We start from the raw sequence: 20,407 nt of genomic DNA, 5'->3' as shown, positions 1-20,407 counted from the left end.
GACCATACTTCCAGGACCTTTGGAATACCAGGACAATTGACAAGGAAGTGGTCACCCTTACAAAGTCTGCAAGGGTATTTGGGTTTACGATGTATGTCGGAATTTTCCTCAACACAACTAACACTTACAGCCATGGTTGGTTGGTTGACTTCTTTCTTATCTTGCTTCTTCTTCTTCTTCTTCTTCTTCTTCCCTTTCTTCTTCTTCTTAGCCTCCTGGTTACTAGCATCAAGGCTTTTACCAGGCGAAGAGGAAGAAATGGAGGAAGAAAAATTAGGCGAAGAAGGTAAAGGGTCAACAGAAGGTTGGTGATGTTGAGATGGTGAACTCTGTTGAGGTGAAGCATCTGGTTGAGATGGAACAATTGGAGTACTTTGGGCTAACGAAGTTGAAAATAACCATATCGGTAAACCTATTGTAAATCCAGGTAATGACAAAGTAGCCATATAAGGAGGACCAACATTTCCAAAGTAAGGAAAAGTACTAGGATTCTCATTAGGAGGGGTTCCTAGGTTGATAAATTCCGGAACATTTTCCATTATATTCAACTTCAGTGAATTTTATTAACAAATTAAAACTAAAATTAACAATTCACAATTCACACCTAACAATTAAAATTCACAATTCACACCTATGGTCTCTAAAAGTAAAAACAAACAAATTAACACGTGCTATCAAATCTAGGAGTCAAACCACACACAAACAGTAGCCTTCCGGACCGAAAACACTAGTTGGTGATGAAGCCCAACATCGCCGAATTCAGTACAGAAGTGGTGGGTGGAACAGTTACCCCGGCAACCTGCTTAATGAATAGACTGGACCAAGTTCCTCCACTTTAACCGTCTCGAGTGAAGTGAACCCCCCAGAAAATCCAAGTGAGTATAACCGACGTCTGCTCCAGGTATAGTGGGACCTTCCCTCCACCGTCACCTTGGGTAGAATCCTAAAGATTATGGTCACTAAGGCTACCAACGGCCACAAGTACACCTGGGGGAACAATCTAAACTCCGACAGCACGCAAGGGCAGAGTAGCAAGCTCAATCCCCTTACCGGCTCCTTGACAGTAATCCAAGGTTTACCGATAAGTGACCCCTGGCTCCTCGACAATGGTTAATCCGAGGTTTACCATTTGTAATACGTACTGTCTGGCGTCGTTCCCAACGAGGGAGGATGGATCCCCTCACTGGTTCGGACACGAGCTCGTGCTTCTCCCTTAAGAGGAGCTTTCCCAGAGTGTAAATGTAACAATTGGATTTGATTCTATCACAAGATCAGCTACTTGTTTGGTTTTACTGTCTTGGAGAGTTAAGTACTCACCTACTCCAAGACACTAGCCTAAGCTATGTTGGTGCTTCAGAGCCCTAGAAATGTAAAAATTACTAGATGAATTTTAATTAAGCGCCGTGTTATTAAGGCTGTTATTACTCAAATGGGTAAATGGATACGAAACCAATGGTGTTATGACCCGACTCAACTGAATGCAATCGAATATGATAATGTAATCTTTTCAATTCGATGAATCCTATCTAAAGTAAGGAGAGAGTTTCCATTCACTTCCAACAATGCAAAAAATTGATCACTAAGAGAAAATATAACAAATCCTCTAATGCACTAATTTTATCAAGAAAAACTAATGCAAATCAATTCCAAACCATTTTTGTTATTTTTTATTTTGTGTAAATTCAAATCAAAGAAAGCTGATCTAAATCTACAATTGATTTTTCAGAACGTAAACTATGCAATTGTAATCTAAGCACAATTCACTTGAAAAGTATGCAAATGTAATCTATGCACATTTTTCAATAATATTCTGAAAATGAGAATTCTAATTGTGCAAATGTGATCTATGCAAAAGAATTCTCAAACACAAGACGATTCTAATGTGATCTAAGAACCAATCAAGTGCAAATTGAGAAAATTAGGTGAGAGTTCCAAAGATCAAAACATAAAAACACTCAAAGGCGATTAACACTCATACACAATTTAGCCCCCCCCGGCGAATGAGGGGGAAATTGTTTTGCAAAAACAAAAGCAAAAAGATGCAAAATTGTGAAAAGACTGAGACAAACCTCCAAGTAATGATCAAAGGAAATCAAATCAAGAATTTCTCAAGAAAGAGACTCAAAACACCCAATTGATGAAAGCTAAGAGCAGGAACAAGCTTAGGTGAAGATTCTGGACAAGGGACTAATGAATCTGGGCAGAAAAAACTAAGAAAAAACAAAATCTAAGAGTAAAAAAGCAAAAATGGAATTTTCCTAAATTTTTACAGGAAGACGCAGGCAGCCCGTTAGAACAGGTGCGGGCCCGCTCTGTGCACACAGAAAAAGTGCGTCCAGGGACGCACTGTGCAGCACTCAGAGGGTGCGTCCGTCTGAAAAACTCAAGAAAAACCAAAATAAAACTAATCCTAAGCTAACCCACCCAGAGACAGAATCACAGAGCCAAAACCAGAAAAATAAACCAATTTTCTCAAAGCAAAGTTCACATAAAGGAAAAGACTTTTCTCATCAATGGAATCTATCCCCAGCGGAGTCGCCAATTTGTCGTGGCGGAAAAAGTCGTTTGTGCGGACACAACTGACCTCCCTAGGAGTCTAAACTCTCTAGCGACAAACAAGACAAAATGGAATAATCTTTCTCTAAATACACCTTTTAAAACATGAAAACTACAAGTGTTTAGGCTTACCTTATTCCAAAACGTTGTTGTTGTAGTCCGTTCTTGGCGATCCGGATGAGCTCCTCCTTCACATCAATTCTTGCAACCACAAACAATCAAACAATTACCAAGCACTTGCATTTCATATAATAAAACATATATCCAACATGCAGACCAAGGAACACATGAAATAACTCATTAACACAAGCTATTGAGAAAAATAAACCAGTTTGTATTAATAACGAAACAAAGGAAACTCTTACAACCTGGCCTTGGTGTTGTGCAAGTTCCTCCCAGGGTCCATCAAGGGTTTTCCTCTACTTTGACAAAGCTCACCCACTTCCAAGTAGAATCAAGCAAAGACAATCTCTCCTCACAAGGTTCTAAATGGGAGTCCTAATTCCTGCAGCATTTACCCAAAGAAAATGTATAGCTTCAACCTCCCCTCCTTCTGGCTCAATGCCTTTATTTATAGTGCTGTAAAGAGGTTATTCAGGTCCACCATCAATGGGATAATCCCCCTCTTTGGGTGGGATAGCTCCCTTATTGATGGGATAAGTTCCTCCTTAATAGGGATACATGAACCAACTGGAGGCGCATCCATTTCATCAAACCGACCTCTAGAAAGTTCTAGAAGTAACCACAAGTAACTTTTTTAAGATGAAACTTGCGCATTTTGCCTTTTACAGAAGGACGCACCTGTCCCTTAACATACAGAGCGTCTAAGGACGCAGACTTTGTGAACATTGTGAGCGTCCCCGCAGGTAAGGCTTGAGAGAACCTGCGACCCCAGAGATAAACACATTTTTTACAAGACTTTCTCTCTTCTTTGAGTTTGAGATGGATAGCAGAGGCATAAGACTTGCCTAAGAGGGTAGCATGACTGTTGATTGAGCCATACTAACTGTAAATAGTCATGGTGACATTTTTTAGTGTAACAAGGTTACCCCTCAATTTGTAGACAAAACATTTGTTTTATCGGGAAAGGCATACCTTTTCCAGGTTACCCCTCAATTTGCAGACAAAACATTTGTTCTATCGGGAAAGGCCTACCTTCTGAAAGAGGTATCTTATTCTGGTCTAATCCCATATCAAACCAGTCATATATCTTTCGCGGGAACCTACCATATGCCCAAGTTTTTCCTGCCGAAACAGACCAGGGTGCATGCCCCCTGGGTTTCAGTCATGTCATCCCAAATCACTCACGCTCATCCGGTGGACGGACTGGGGATTGATGAGACATTCCTTGCGTGAAAAGACCATTCGGGGATGGTATTTGACTATTTGCTATGTGTGAGCTGGGGAATGAAAGCTGGTCTACGAGCTTGACCACTCTTCCTTCATGCGGAAAACACATTACTCTAAAGAGCGAGGAGACAATGGCTCCCATGCAATAAATATAGTCGCGTCCAAGGAGTAAATTATAATCTAGGGGTCCTTGGACTACCATTACATTCATGTGAACGGTTTTCCTTCTCAATGTTATCGGCACATTGGGAAGGATCCGTAACGATCAACTGATTCCTTTATCAAAGCCCGTTAGATTTATCATTTCAGGAAAAAGCGATGGCGAACCAAGCACTTTCTAAGCAGTTGAGGAAAGGATACTCACAGAAGCCCCTTCATCTATGATGGTACTGGCCATGACCATTCTGTATATTTGTGCAATTATTTGAAATGGTACACTAGATGGTAAACGGGGTCTGCCTAGTAGATTCCAATCAAAGGAAACAACTAGGTTGCTTGGAGGTGGGACCGAATAGACGGTCGGATATGACTCTGACGAACTTCCTTCCTACAGTAAAGGAACGGGTAGACTGCCCCCATGTTCATCAGAGTCTATGTTTACGAAGAGAATTTGAATGGTGTCACTCTTGTTCTCTCCGGGTGTCACTCTTGTTCTCTCCGGTGACTATATCATCTGAAGATGGACCTTCTGAAGGCAAGACCAGGTCAACTGCCGCCTCGGCATTTTGACTTTCGTCTGGTGTGAATTCAGATGGTTTATCTTCAATGATAGACGCTTCGACCAACCACAATGGCGTGTCAGTTAAATTTTCAACTAGTGATGGACTTGGCAAGTGTTTCTTATATCCAGGAGGAAGCCGTAACGGTGAAACCGGACGGTCATCCAAAACTATTTTAGCCTTTTCCAGGATGGGACAACAGTGGACGGTGTGATCGCCTTCACATAGTTTACAAGGGAATTTACTTTTCCTTTTCTATCCCGACGTTTCGCTTTCACTAGTTGACGGTGTACTTTCAACATGATCATTAGAGGTTGTTGACACTGGATTGTGCAAACGAGGAGACCAGTCCCTTAATATCTCAGGAATGCAGGGAAAATCTCGATGATAGTGATCTCCTTTGCAAATGACACATGGAGATTTAGGCTTTGACAGTGCAGTGTGTAGATTTTCACTAGATGATGCCTGGTTGCCCCTTTTCACCTTTAGCTCCTCCTTCTTCTTCTATTTCTTCTCCTTCCCCTTCTTCTCCTTCTTATTTACTTGATTTTTGGCTTTACCAGCTTCACCAAGCGAAGAGGAAGGAGGAGAGGGAGAATTAGACGAAGTAGAAGGTTGGGGGGTAGCTTTGGTATCATCTAGTTGCTTACTTGACTGCTCAGGAATCATGGTGTTCTGAACGACATAGGTCAAGAAGAGCCATACAGGCAGGCCGATTGTCAACCCTGGAAGCGACAATGTGGCCATATGGGGTGCCCCAACATCTCCCCAAGAGGAGAAAGGACTAGGATTTCCTCCAAGGGGAAATCCTTGGTTGGTGGACTCCAGTTTCTCAACCTAAGACCAACGTGATTAAAATAAATTTTAGATGCTTTGACACAACTTGTTTTTTCAATTTTTAAGAGTCGAGAAAAAACAAAAGATGACTCTAGTCGCCTTCGATTTTTAACGAGCTTGGAGTGACAAGTGCTCAGATGGACCTTTTCCTTTAAGGAGTCTAAAACGGAATGAAAGAGACTTCTCTAGAAGTCTAGACAGAGGGATTACCAAACCAATTGCAAAACTGCAAAATACTTTTTATGGTACGGCAGTCAATCTTCCCGAATGCTGTGTTCAGTGCATTGCGATCGATAGGGTGGAAGACACGGCTTCCTATGGATAAAGGATATAGCCTATTGTGGTCTCCCAATATATACGCGATGGTACGTGGGAGCACAAGTCCATACTGGCACTTGTCGTCTCAAAGTCGAGGAATCACCCAACCAGAAATGAAAACAACAGTTGCCAGGATTTACGACGCCAGAATATGTCTCTAGCCTAGACTTCTAAATGTTGTGCGTTAGGTTCCAAAGCGTTTTTAGATTCATTAAATTTATTTTACAGTTGATCTTGTTTAAGAAATTTGCCTTTCAAGTTCACCGGGTGATGTAGATATACAATTCCTAAAATGCAATCTAATATGATAAACAATCGTTTAATCTTCTTTTTGCAATGAAAACCATAGCTACTAAAGAAAGAGAGATGATATTCTTTCAACATAGAGCAGAGAGCACACACTATATGCACTGTCCTAAATCAAACCAACAAACAGTCTAAATTCAAATGCACATGCATGTATTTGTTTTTCAGCCTTCTTAATGTGTGAATGATAAAAAGAAAGCTAAGCACAAATCTAAATTATTTTTCAAAGCAACATTACTAACAAGCTTTTTTTCAAGACAAAATGAAGACAATGATGACACTTTGCGATTCGAAATTGAAAAATTGCTTTCGACACTTGAAAAACTACTAATTCAAATCAAATACAAGAGTAACAGTGTAATCGACTATCAAGAACAATTGGATTCTCTTCTATGACTGAAAATGACACTTGCGACACTTCCAAATCAAGAAACGACATTTCAATTACGCTACTTCTTTGTAAAAGAGAATTGAAAATGGCTCACAATACATAAAAACATTTACAGTTCTTTGCACAATGGAGGTGGAATAATGGCAAGGAAGGGGGTTTCCACAGAGGTATACTGACTACAGACAACAAAACTCCTGAATAGAGCTGAAAAGAATGAAGAAAAACCAAAGTCTGGAGGCAAAATTAGCCTTCTCTGACCATCGCACCTATTACACAGGGATTCCAGCATGTTGTAGGAATCTACAGGGTAAGTTCCTCAGACAGAACACTAAAGGACACCGCTCACAACCAGATCGCAGATCAATACACTAGTATTTTTGATGTGGTTAAAACCCTCAAAGAGGGAAACAGTCCATGACCTGAGCCAACGCGGCCACTTTAGGCAATTTATTAATAAAAGAATGAAAATTTACATATGTTTCTCTCATGCACGGATTACCCTACAAATGACCCTCCATGCGCTTTAAATAGAAATCATGGACCAATCAGGTGTGAAGCCATGGATCAAGTGTCGGTAATACCGAGGAGAGAATGAAATGTCAGATCACTACATATCGTGACCGTTGGATTGTAAGTTACAAAATGTACAACGGTAAAGAAACACACTTTACCTAACTCTATACCTAACTCTATACTAGACCAAGTTGTACTTAACTATTTCATATGTGTCGGAATATCCTAACATCCCCCCTTAAGAAAAACTTGGGATAGGATTGAAGGATTTACAAATATGACACAATAGGAGAAGGAAGGAGGCACTAGAGCCTGTCCCCCCTTAGTGACAACTTCCTGAACTCCAACCATAAATCGAAGTTTAGTGAACTTCACCTCTGTGAGAGCCTTTGTGAAGATGTCTGCAACTTGATCATCTGTTGAACAATATTTCACTTCAAGAACATGGTCGTGAATGAGCTTTCTGATGAAGTGCATGTGCAGTTCAATGTGTTTGCTGCGCTGATGTTGGACTGGATCTTTGCATAGCTGAATGGCACTTTGATTATCACACCAAAGTGTAGTCGGATGCTGCTGCTCAAAGCCAAACTCTGACAGGATCTTACGAAGCCACAAGGCTTCCTTACTAGCTTCTACGGCACTACGATACTTTGCTTCTACTGATGAAAGAGAAATGACACCTTGTTTCTTGCAAGCCCATGTAATAGGTCCTGAACCAAGAGTAAACACATAACCGGCAGTAGACTTCCGATCATCAGGGTCACCAGCCCAATCGGAATCAGTGAAACCAACCAATAGAGGAGATGCTTTGGCACTGTAATGAATCCCAAACTGAACTGTGCCTCGAACATAACGAAGTATTCTTTTAGCTGCTTTCCAATGACTTTCACGGGGGTTTTGCATGAACCGAGCAACAAGGCCAACAGCAAAGGAAAGGTCAGGACGAGTATGGGTTAGATACAAAAGTTTTCCTACAAGTTGACGGTATAAGGTAGCATCAACTTCAGGAGAAGTACAAGTGACTGAAAGTTTGACTCCAGACTAAAAGGGAGAAGGGGCTGGCTTACAGTCTTCCATGTGAAAATGGAGTAGAATATCACAGGCATACTTGGATTGGGAAAGAGAAATACCCTCCTTGGATTGCAAGACTTGAAGACCGATAAAATAGTGTAAGTGTCCTAAGTATGTCATTTCAAATTTCCTTTTAAGGGTAGACTTCACATGGTTTATAAGGTTGGGATCACTACCAGTAAGGATAAGATCATCAACATAAAGAACAAGGATGATAAGAGAGTTGCCCACTTTCTTGGTGTAGACAGTATTGTCAGAATGACACCTAGAAAAGCCAGATTCTAAAAGAAAGCTATCCATTTTGGCATACCAAGCCCGAGGAGCTTGCTTGAGACCATAAAGGGATTTCTTAAGTTGACGTACAAGGCTGGAGTCTGTTTGTATGAATCCAATGGGTTGTTCCATATAGATTTCTTCATGCAAATCCCCATGCAAGAAGGCAGATTTAACATCCATCTGATGGAATTCCCATTTGAAAGAGGTAGCAAGGGAAAGAACAAGGCAGATAGAGTTCATTTTGGCAACAGGGGAGAAGGTTTCAGTGTAGTCAATGCCTTCAACCTGTGAAAAACCTTTAGCAACAAGACAAGCTTTATGTTTATCAACTTTCCCATCTGGTCCATACTTGGTTCTGTAAACCCATTTGAATCTAACAAGTTTTCGTCCCTTTGGTAGAAGAACAATATCCCATGTATCATTTGCCAATAATGAATGATATTATTCATTCATAGCTGCTTCCCAATCTGGATGGCCTGAAGCTTCTGCAAAGGTGTCAGGATCATAACTTACTAGAGCTTGAGCCAGTAAAGAAGAGGCTCTCTCGAACTGAGAACGTGTGCGTCGCTGATCTGTAGGATCACCGGCAAGATCTCCTGCTGCATCTCGAGTAGCACGAACCCATTTTGGAAGCTCAGGAGATGAAGGAAGATCCTGAGATGGTGGGGGAGGATTTTCATCCTCACTTTCATCATCTGAAGAAGAAATGTTTTCAAAGGTAGAAGAGATAGGGAGAGGTGGCACATCCGCCGGACTAGGCTCGCAGGCTGATATATTTTCATCAAATTTTACATCTCTTCTAATGATAACATTTTTGGACTTAAATGGAATAAGTCTATAGCCTTTGACATCTTCAGAATATCCAACAAAAGTACATTTTTCACTCTTAGGTTCTAAAGCTTTATGCTTTTCATCTGGAATATGGGCCCACGCTTCACTTCCAAAAACATGAAAGTGACTTACATCTGGTTTGATTGAGCTCCATGCTTCTTCTGGAGTGATATTCTTTAAAGCCTTAGTAGGAGTGCAATTTATTATGTAATTTGCACAGTTAATTGCTTCTGCCCAAAAACTAAGACCAAGTCCTTTAGATTGTAGCATACAATTAGCCATTTCCTTTAAGGTGCGATTCTTCCTTTCAGCTACACCATTTTGTTGTGGAGTATATGGAACAGTATGTTGCATTTGAATTCCATTCTCAGTGCAATAGTTGATGAATGTGTTTTTAACATATTCTCCGCCATTATCAGATCTTAACTTAAGAATTTGATGTCCAAATTGTTTCTCAACAAAGGCCTTGAAGGCCAAAAAAGTGTTAAATACTTCACTCTTGAGTTTTAAGAAGTATACCCAAGTGCATCTGGAGAAATCATCAATGAAAGTTAAGAAATACTTGCAGCCAGAGAATGACACAACTGGAAGTGGACCACATAAATCACTATGCACAAGCTGTAAAGGGGCTGAGGCGTGCCAAGAGGCACGTTTTCAAAACTATCCCGATAATGTTTTCCGAGTACACATCCGGAACAAACACCATCTCTGCAAGATACCATAGGAAGACCTGTCACCATATTTTCTTTACATAGATGCTGAAGGGAGCGATAGTTTAAGTGACCAAATCGCTCATGCCAAAGTTTGCTCACTTCATCGTTATGAGCAACAAATACTGAGGGAAGATTTGATGACCCAAAGTTGTGAAACTTATACAACCTTGTAGAATCATCAGCAATGCCAGTAGCCAAAATCTGTTTAGGATCTCTTAAGTCCTTGATTACAACATCATGAGGTGAAAATTCAATGATTTTATCTTCACCTAAATGAGTTATCTGATATATAGATAGAAGGTTGCAGGATAAGGTTGGAATACATAATACATCATTAAACTGACCATTGTCTAGATGAACAGTTCCAGTCCCTACAACATTAAGAGATCTATCATCACCACCATATATATTTTTGGTGTTACAATCATTTAAAGAAGAAAACATGGCTTTGTTTTTGGCCATGTGATAAGAAGCTCCAGAATCAATGAGCCACTCATGAGAATGAGAAGAAGAAGATACATTTAATGCATAGCCAGACCGAGATGCTTGACAATCACATGCAGAAAGTACCATTCCTGAAGATGAATTTGAAGTTGAAGATTGCCCCAAATGGATGTTATGCTTCTTCATTGCTGCTTCCAAGGCTTCCATCTTCTTAAAGCATTTTGATTCTAAGTGGCCATCTCGATTACAAAAATTGCAATGTCTATCAGTCTTCTTCCCTTTGTTTTTATTTGTCTTATCATTTTGTTGAAATGATTTTTCATTTTGGGGCTGAAATTGCTTAGGACCCTTGTTTGGTTTAGGACCATTCTTTTTAGGATATGACTTCTTAGGATTCTTTGAATTTGGTTGTTGCTGGGCAGCTAATGCTTTCTTGGAAGAGTTTCCAAGATTAAGAAGACCAAGGTGTAAGAGTTTTTCTTGTTCTCTTATCAAAGAATCACAAAAAGAGTCAAAGGAAGGGGACTTGTAGTTTGTTCCTTAAGAAATGAAGGCTTCTCTTGTAGAATGGAAGGTGGAAACAAACACAGAGTAGGCTGGTCCCAACTTAGTAAGAATGGAATAGATAAGGCTACTATATTCTTTCTTAACTTTAACACCTTCCAAGAGATATCTAAGGGTCTTGAACTTGGACAAGAAATCTTAAATGCAAGAAAAATTATTAGGGTCCAATGTAAGCAACTCATTTTCAAGTTGATGGGCTCTAAGTTCATTTTTAATCCCAAAAACTTTATTTATTTGTTTCATTGCTTCATCAGGAGTATCAAGTTCTGCAATATGGAATCAACGATCTGGAGAAATAGACATCCCTATCAATCCACGTGCTTGATCTTGCCTATTTTCCCATTTAGCAACCTTATCTTCATCCTTCGGTTTCTTTTCTTGGCCTGAGGCTATTCTGTAGAGACCTTTACTTCTAAGTAAATCCTCAATGTAGGCCAACCATTGGAAGTAGTTGGTGCTGTCAAGGGTAACTTGGTATTGACTTTCCATTTCAATGGAAACTGAAGCTAAAGATGCTAAAACTAAGTTTTCCAATGGATAGATCTCGAAAAATTAGGCTGGTTTAAAAAAAATGGCTCTGAAAACGGCTTCCGGATGAAGAAGTTATGGCTTTTCGAAAAAAAGTTGTTGAAGTTGCCGACGAGGTGCGGGAATGTGCGGAAATGAAAAAGTCCGCCCCTACAAAATGGAGACTTGAACCCAAGACCTCTACTCTCTTAGAATAGCTTTGAACCAATTGAGCTATACAAAAAATTTGAGAGAGAGAGAGAGGGGGGGGGGTGATGCTTTGGGTTGCGTGCTTGCTTTGAGAAGGCTATTTTTCCCTACAAAACAAAAAACACAAAACCCAACACGGACATGCAAAGAAAATGAACCTTACGGCTCGAAGTTAGCTTTAGCTGAAAAACTAAATATTTTCAAAAATGAACCTTGCGGCTCAAAGTTAGCTTTGGCCGGAAACTAAATAGTTTCCTCAATGTTTCTGATTTTCTGAGATCACCCTAAGGTGCAGGGAAAAGAGCATACGCATGAGAAAAATCCTTCCTTTCTGTTTCTGATTTGCCCAGGTCGCACAGAGTCGTAGAGCAAAGAGCATATGTAGAAATGAAAGGTATAGATCCGGTAATAAAAAAGCTAAATAAACCGAAACCGAAACAAACAGAGAGAAAATAACAGTAAACTGCAAATAAACACTGTATACCTCCAGATCTTAAAAATGACGCAGCTAGGGCTACCGGAAACATTTTCGCGTGAAACAAAAGGGGTTCCTCACTGGAACAGATGCTCCCAACACAACAGAGCAGTCATCTCGGCCTGAAAGCAGTCAGAAACAATAGATCTAGGAAACAGCAGTTGGATGCAGTTCTACCGGCTTCAGATTTGGATCACCAACGGACGCGGCCCTCAAATAGCTCTGATACCATGTAGGAATCTACAGGGTAAGTTCCTCAGACAGAACACCAAAGGACACCACTCACAACCAGATCGCAGATCAATACACCAGTATTTTTGACGTGGTTAAAACCCTTAAAGAGGGAAACAGTCCACGGCCTGAGCCAACGCGGCCACTTCAGGCAATTTATTAATAAAAGAATGAAAATTTACATATGTTTCTCTCATGCACGGATTACCCTACAAAGGACCCTCCATGCACTTTAAATAGAAATCATGGACCAATCGGGTTTCAAGCCACAGATCAAGTGTCAGTAATACCGAGGAGAGAATGAACCGTCAGATCACTACATATCGTGACCATCAGATTGTAAGTTACAAAATGTACAACGGTAAAGAAACACACTTTACCTAACTCTATACCTAACTCTATACTAGACCAAGTTGTACTAAACTATTTCCTATGTGTCAGAATATCCTAACACATGCATCCCACCTACATCACAGGGAAGTGCAATGCATACTGATATCCTGGAAGAGAGGGTGCAATGGTACAATGTGAGACTTTTGACCCAGTTCTTGATCACAGTTTGTAGCACAGTTCAGGGATTTAGGCCGAGCAAGTGATAATCAGTAAATAAATCACAAGGGTAGATCTAAGGAGGTTACTAAAGCCACCACAAGGGCAATTAGGATGTTTACAAATCAATTGTTTAGTTTATAAACAAAACCCAGAGATAGACTGAAGAAGCATTGATTTACTTTGCACTTGCATAGCAAATGTAGTTCGAAGGCTAGCTAGCTTGACTTCAGGCTCCGTCTGTAAGTTTATAAAACAAACAACTATAGACAAACAAACAATCTATTCGCTCCCCAGTGGAGTCGCCATTTTATTATCGGGAAATCTAGTGTCCATGCAAAGCTGCTAGTCCCACTAAGACTGGTAGCTATCTTAGAAACAAACAAACTAAAACTACTTTCGTTTTCCTTTATAAGAAGTAGATAAGAGGGGAAACAAAGGAGACCAACCTATATCTTGTGCTTGGTTCCTTGCTTGATTCCTCTCCCTTCTGATAGATCTTTGCCACTCACTTCCTTGTCTACCCAAGTTCAAAGAGCACCTGTGGAATCAAAGCAGCATAACACTATCCGAGAACAGAGATCTACTATCACAAACAATAAGGACTAGATATATATTGACCACACAAATGCATATATCATCAATCATACAATAATGTGGAGGAAAACTTGAATAGCTTTATTAATATCAAGAATAGCAAAGAGGATTACAACCAATTGTTCTGACCCAACGTCATCCTCTCAGCAAGAAAGCCCTTCTTTACCTCATGAAAAGCTTAGATCACCCAACACTATGATGTTACACCAAGAAACCAGCAGCACTTCCTTACAAGATACAAAATTCCAGCCTCTGGATCTCTGGGATGAGGGATCCATATATAGATGATTGCAGGGAGGTGAGTTAGCTTCTGAGATTTGATTAGTGTCCTCTCTCTGATAGTTCTTGATTCCACTTGGAGATTGATGATCTCTTACTCATCCCTGGGTGAATTAGAGAGGCAAGTGTCACAGGAGAAGTTTCTAGAAGATTCCATGATCATCCACCTCGCAAATTGACTCTAACATTTGTCCAATCTCACCCATCGCACCCCATAGAAGGGCTTTTCAGTATGCATCGCACCTCCCATGTGCATTTAGGTGGGATGTAGTGCACTTTGACCATGGAGCAGGTGAGATGGTCCAGCTTTAACCAGTTTTGAGTAGTTTTTCATGGAGAACTTCTGGGAGATGATGTAATCAGCTGACCTTGTTCTTTTAGGGGATGGAAAAACACTTTTAGGGACTTAGGAGTCCTTGGCTTATGGACATGTTTGATTGGGGTTGTAGTGCCCAAAAATGTCTATAACATGCACCATCGATGTATTTGTGGCACATGGATTTCTCCAGCATTAAGTGTCAGCCCGTGACAAATCCTCTTTGGATTTTGATTCTTAACCCCCATTGACTTTCATGCTGGAAAGGTTGTTGGGCGTTTTGTACACGGAGGGGTGCAATATCAGGTTGGGTTTGTTATTAGTATTCTATTTTTCATTTGAAGCCTTGTGCCAGGTTGGGGGGTTGTTTACCTCTCAATAACATGCTCCAAACACTGGTCTCATCGCGGCCCTTGTCTTTTCTAGTGGTCAAGTTTAGGTTGTGATTTATTTTCTTAGTTGTTTGATTGTTGTTTGTTATGGTGTAAGCTAGAAAGGGTGTTGTGCCATAATGTATGTGGGAGGGTGTGAAGAGGTGGGATGCTTTTTGATTGGGTGCCTTGTTTGATTTGTTTTTGGTTAGCAGACATTTACTTGGCATGCTGTTGAGCTTCTCTCTTTTCTTGGGATCTTTGTTTCTTTGGTGTTATTTTATTGCCTTCTTCCTTTTTCCCCTAGCTTTATGGAGAAGAGGTGGGATTGTTATGGATTGGTGGATGAAAAGTAGTCCTTATTGATCTTCGTCCCCTACAGTTTCCCCCTTTTTGCGAAGGCACGATGTTTGGGAAGCTTGTTCTCTGTTTGAGCCTCCCCTTGTGAGCCAGTGGCCACGTTTGGTATCTCTTGCTTTCATGTTGTTTTCTTCCCTTCTTACCTTTAGCCCCTATCTTTACGTAGAAAAGCTGGGATTGTTGTGGATTGGTGTTTAGGAAGGATGAAAAGCAATGCGAGTTCTGGGGGTGGCCACCCTAGTCCTTCTCGATCGTCGTCCCCTACAGTTCCCCCCTTTTTGCGAAGGCATGGGGTTGGGGAAGCTTGTTCTCTATTTGATCCTCCCCTAATGTCTTTCTTTATTTCATGTTGTTTTCTTCCCTTCTTCCTTTTGGTCCCTAGCTTTATGAAGAAAAGGTGGAATTGTTGTGGATTGATGTTTAGTAAGGACAAAAAGCAGTGCGAGCTCCCATGGTGGTCATCCCAGTCCTTCTCGATCGTCGTCCCCTGTAGTTCCCCCCTTTTTGTCAAGTTAGGGGGTTGGGGAAGCTTTTTCTCTGTTTGAAGCCTCCCCTTGTGAGCTGGTAGCCATGGTTGATATCCCTTTCTTTCATGTTGTTATCTTCCCTTCTTCCTTCTAGCCCCTAGCTTTATGGAGAGAAGGTGGGATTGTTATGGATTGGTGTTCAGGAAGGAAAAACGTAGTGCAAGCTCCTGGGGTGGCCACCCTAGTCCTTCTCGATCGTCATCCCCTTCAATTCCCCCCTTTTTGTGAAGGCACAGGGCTTGGGAGGCTTGTGTTTTGTTTGAGCCTCCCCTTGTGAGTTGGTAGCCACGTTTGATCTCTATTTCTTTCACCTTGTTTTCTTCCCTTATTCCCTTCGGTCCCTAGCTTTACGGAGAGAAGGGGGAATTGTTGTGGACTGGTGTTTGGGAAGGATTAAAAGTAGTGTGAGCTCCCAGGGTAGACACCCTAGTCCTTCTTGATTTTTGTTCCATGCATTTACCCCCTTTTTGCGAGGGCATGGGGCTCAGGGAGATTGTTCTCTCTTTGAACCTCCTCCTGTGAGGGTGGTAGACATCTTTGTTTCTCTTTCTTTCATGCATTTTTCTTCCTTTCCTCCTTTTAGCCCTTAGCCTTACATTTTTTGTGAGGGGTGCCCCTATTCAGTGTTGTGGCGGATTTTTCGGTAATACGTGGAAATGAATCTTGGCAATGAATATCTTGGCTCTCATTACGATGAAGAACATAGCGAAATGCTATACTTAGTGTGAATTGCAGAATCTTGTGAATCATCGAGTTTTTGAACACAATTTGTGCCTAAGGCCTCAGTCAAGGGCACGTTTGTATGGGCATCGCATCCCATTCAAACTTGCTCCCTGCAATATGTTAGGGAGTAGTGGAGCTGGTCTTCTGTGCCCAATGCAGTGCAGTTGGCTGAAATACCTCAAGTGATGTTTTTTGGCATGCGTTGACAAGCGGTGATCTTGTCCCCTTGGATGGGCAGTCGGCATTAGCTAATGTGGGCTTTGTGTGGCATCACTCGAACTTTCTTTTCTCTCTCTTGTCCTCCCATCGGGTAGGGCGGATTTAGATCCAACTTTGTGACCTCAGCTCAGGTGAGAACGCCCACTGAGTTTAAGCATATAATTAAGTGGAGGAAAAGAAAATTAAAAGGATTACCCTAGTAGCGGTGAGCGAACCAGGAAGAGCCCAGCATGAAAACTGGGTGGTAGCGTCGCCTAAACTATAGTCTGTAGAAACATCATCAACGACGGACCTGGGCCAAGTCCCTTGGAAGGGGGCACCTGAGAGGGTGAAAATTCCGTCCAAGGCTAAATACAAGTGAGAGACCGATAGCGAACAAGTACTGTGAGGGAAAGATGAAAAGGATATGGAAAAGAGAGTTAAAGAGTGCTTGAAATTGTTGGGAGGGAAGCGGATGGAGGCTATCAATGCGTCTTAGTTGGATGTGGAATGGCTCAGGCTAGTTTTCCACTCAACTTGAGGTGAAAACTAACATAGGTTGCTGCATCAACAAAAGCGCAAGTGGATTACTGCCTGTTGGTTTTCCGTTGTGGTGGTCGAGGAATGAAGCGTTCAGCCTTGTGGCAGGCTGTGTGCACCTGCATGCTGGTGGTGTTGGTTGTTGGGCTTTCCATTCAACCTGTCTTGAAACATGAACCAAGGAGTCTAACATGTGTGCTATTCGGTGGGTTTGAAAACCTACAAGGTGCAAGGAAGCTGATGGGCAAGATACCCTCTCTATGGGGTGCATCATTGACCAACCTTGAGCTTATGCGAAGGGTTTGAGTGTGAGCACACCTATTGGGACCCAAAAGATGGTGAACTATGTTTGAGCAGGGTGAAGCCATAGGAAACTTTAGTGGAGGCTCGTAGTGATACTAACGTGAAAATCGTTCATTTGACTTTGGTATAGGGGCAAAAGACAAATCGAACCATCTAGTAGCTGGTTCCTCTGAAGTTTCCCTTAGGATAGCTGGAGCTCACACGCGACTTTTAGCGGGTAAAGAAAATGATTAGAGGCATCAGGGGCATAATTCCCTCGACCTATTATCAAACTTTAAATAGGTAAGATGGTGCCATTGCTCCATTAGTTGCGCCATGGAATCGAGAGCTCCAGGTGGGCCATTTTTGGTAAGCATAACTGGCGATGTGGGATGAACCGAAAGTCGAGTTATGGTGTCAAATTACACGCTAACCTAGATCCCAAAAAGGGTGTTGGTTTATTAAGACAGTAGGATGGTGGTCGTGTAAGTCAAAATCCGCTAAGGAGTGTGTAACAACTCACTCGCCAAAACAACTAACCCCGAAAATGGATGGTGCTGAAGCACACAACCTATAATCGACCATCGGAGCAATTGCCTGGCTCTGATGAGTAGGAGGATGTGGGGGTCATTGAGAAACCTCATCCATGAGCTTGGGTGGATCGGCCCCAGGTGCAGATCTTGGTGGTAATAGCAAATATTCAAATGAGAACTTTGAAGACTGAAGTGGGGAAAGGTTCCATGTGAATAACACTTGGACATGGGTTAGTCGATCCTAAGAGATGGGGAAGCCTTGTATCAAGGGTGAACTCTGCACAAGCATCAAAAGGGAATTGGGTTAATATTCTTGAACTAGAACATGGGAGCGGGCGGCAATGTTTGGAAATCTAGAGACATTGTCGGGGTCCCCGGGAAGAGTTGTCTTTTCTTTTTAACAGCTTGCCCACCTTGGAATTGGTTCACCGGAGATAAGGTCTAGTAGATGGAAGAGCACCACATGTCTTGCGGTGTTTGATGTACCCTCAACATCCCTTGAAAATCTGGAGGATCGAGGACCATTCATGCTCAATCGTACTCGTAACCGCATAAGGTCTCCAAGATGAACAACCTCTACTTAATAGAACAATGTAGGTAAGGGAAGTTAGCAAAACAGATTTGTAAATTTGGGAAAAGGATTGGCTATGAGGGCTGGGCCTAGGGGTTTGCGCCCTTAGCTCGTGGGCTGTTGGTAGTCTTCCTAGGCTACTCTCATGGCGAGGGCAGGCAGTCGCATGCCGATTGGGCTACGGGCATAGAATTCCCCCTGTTGAGGGATTTTCCCATAGGCATCGAACAGTCGACTTAGAACTGGTATGGATAATGGGAATATGACTATTTAATTAAAAAAAAGCATTGTGATGGTTACGAATGTTGACGCAATGTGATTTCTACCCAGTTCTTTGAATGTCAAAGTGAAGAAATTCAACCAAGTGCGGGTAAATTGTGGGACTAACTATGAATCTCTTAAGGTAGACAAATGCCTTGTCATCTAATTAGTGACATGCATGAATGGATTAACGAGATTCCCACTATCCCTATTTACTATTTAGAGAAACCACAGCCAAGGGAATGAGCTTGGTAGAATCAGCAGGGAAAGAAGACGCTGTTGAGCTTGACTCTTGTCCGACTTTGTGAAATGACTTGAGAGGTTTAGAATAACTAGGAGTCATTTTTTGCACAAGTGAAATACCACCAATTTTAATGTTATTTTACTTATTTTGTGGGGAGGAGATGGGGCACTACCCCTATTTTTGGCCTTAAGGCACGTTTCGGCGAGTCGATCTGGGCGGAAGACATTTTCAGGTGGGGAGTTTGGTTGGGGCGGCACACCTGTTAAAAGATAATGCAGGTGCCCTAAGATGAGCTCAACGAGAACAAAAATCTCGTGTCGAACAAAAGGGTAAAAGTTCATTTGATTTTTATTTTTAGTATGAATACAAACCATGAAATCATGGCCTATCGATCCCTTATATTTTCTGAATTTGAAGTTAAAGGTGTCAAAAAAGTTACCATAGGGATAACTGGCTTGTGGTAGCCAAGCGTTCATAGCAACCTTTCTTTTTGATCCTTCGATGTCGGCTCTTCCTATAATTATGAAGCAGAATTCTTCAAGTGTTAGATTGTTCACCCACCAATAGGGAATGTGAGCTGGGTTTCGATTGTCATGAGACAGGTTAGTTTTACCCTATTGATGAACCACACCCAATAGTATTTCAACTTAGTATGAGAGGAACTGTTGATTCACACAATTGGTAATTGCGCTTGGTTGAAAAGCCAATGGCACTAAGCTACCATGTGTCAGATTATGACTGAAAGCCTCTATGTCAAAATCCATGCTAGAAGTGGTGCATGTCACTCTTCGACTATATCTCGACCTGCATTAGGGGCATCTCTTTGTCGCCCCCAGGGGCCTATGTCATTTACAAACCATGACCGTGAAGCATCTTAGTCGGGGAAACTTTGAAGTTCAATTCCAAATGGTCATTGAGAAGAATCCTTTGCAGATGACTTAAATACATGACGGGGTATTATAAGTGGCAGAGTGGCCTTGCTGCCATGATGATCCAGGTGGATGTTAATGGCCACCCACCTATCCCATTTGGACCCCCACAACTGTCTCTTTCAGTCTTTTTAGTTTCCTAAATTGTAGCACAGTTTACTATTTTTAGCAGTTTTTCGGGTCCTGAACTTCCGGAGCCGTTTTGAGGCCCTAAACGACTTTTTTTGGGATTCTGGGGCAACATGGGTCCATGGACCCATGTTGCCTCCCAAAGTGGTAGTACTCGGATAGATCTTTCTAACGAGCTATCGTACGCGTCAAACGGAGATCGTATGCCAAAGTTACGACCCCGGGAAATTGATGTACCAATTTACCCAAACGGGGCCCACAATTTGGCGTTTCATCTTCTAGGGTTAGGTTTCGGGATGTGAAGGGTTTTCCATTCTTTCTCAACAATAAATAGGCCTTCGAGCCTCATTGTAATTCAGTTCGGAACAGTTCAGAGGCATGTAGCCGCCACATCTCTTCTCAGAGATAAGCTACCATCGCCCTAGCTGGCTTCTTTCCATTTCTGTTTGTAAGCATATTTCAGTATTTTACAGTAATGAAATGAAGTATTATTTCTACTGCATCTCTATATTTATGGTTATCGCATCTCTGTATTTATGGTTATCTCTGTAAGCTATTGCGTTCCTATTTAAATCTGGATCAGTGGTATCAGAGCGGTCTGCTTTTTTCTCTGTTTTTCTTTGCATGTCCCCAACGAGGTCGGGATATAAGGAGTTAGGGCTTGAACTGGTCGAACCTTTGCAAGA

General features: G+C 41.7%; 2 non-coding genes across 2 annotated transcripts; both read left to right on the top strand.

The window, feature by feature from the left end:
• The first annotated feature begins 15,969 nt into the window (after window positions 1-15,969).
• LOC149157324 (5.8S ribosomal RNA) lies at window positions 15,970-16,123 on the top strand. Its single transcript, XR_016262080.1, has one exon. It is a non-coding gene; the product is annotated as a 5.8S ribosomal RNA (ribosomal RNA).
• A 247-nt stretch (window positions 16,124-16,370) lies between these two features.
• Window positions 16,371-19,695, top strand: LOC149157323 (25S ribosomal RNA). Its single transcript, XR_016262137.1, has one exon. It is a non-coding gene; the product is annotated as a 25S ribosomal RNA (ribosomal RNA).
• Window positions 19,696-20,407: the final 712 nt, after the last annotated feature.

The sequence above is a fragment of the Pinus tabuliformis genome, chromosome 5_2 (assembly GCF_031772625.1).
Source record: "Pinus tabuliformis cultivar Carrire ecotype Pingquan chromosome 5_2, CPIR1, whole genome shotgun sequence".
Classification (NCBI taxonomy): domain Eukaryota; kingdom Viridiplantae; phylum Streptophyta; class Pinopsida; order Pinales; family Pinaceae; genus Pinus; species Pinus tabuliformis.
This window is presented reverse-complemented; position numbering and strand designations above follow the sequence as displayed.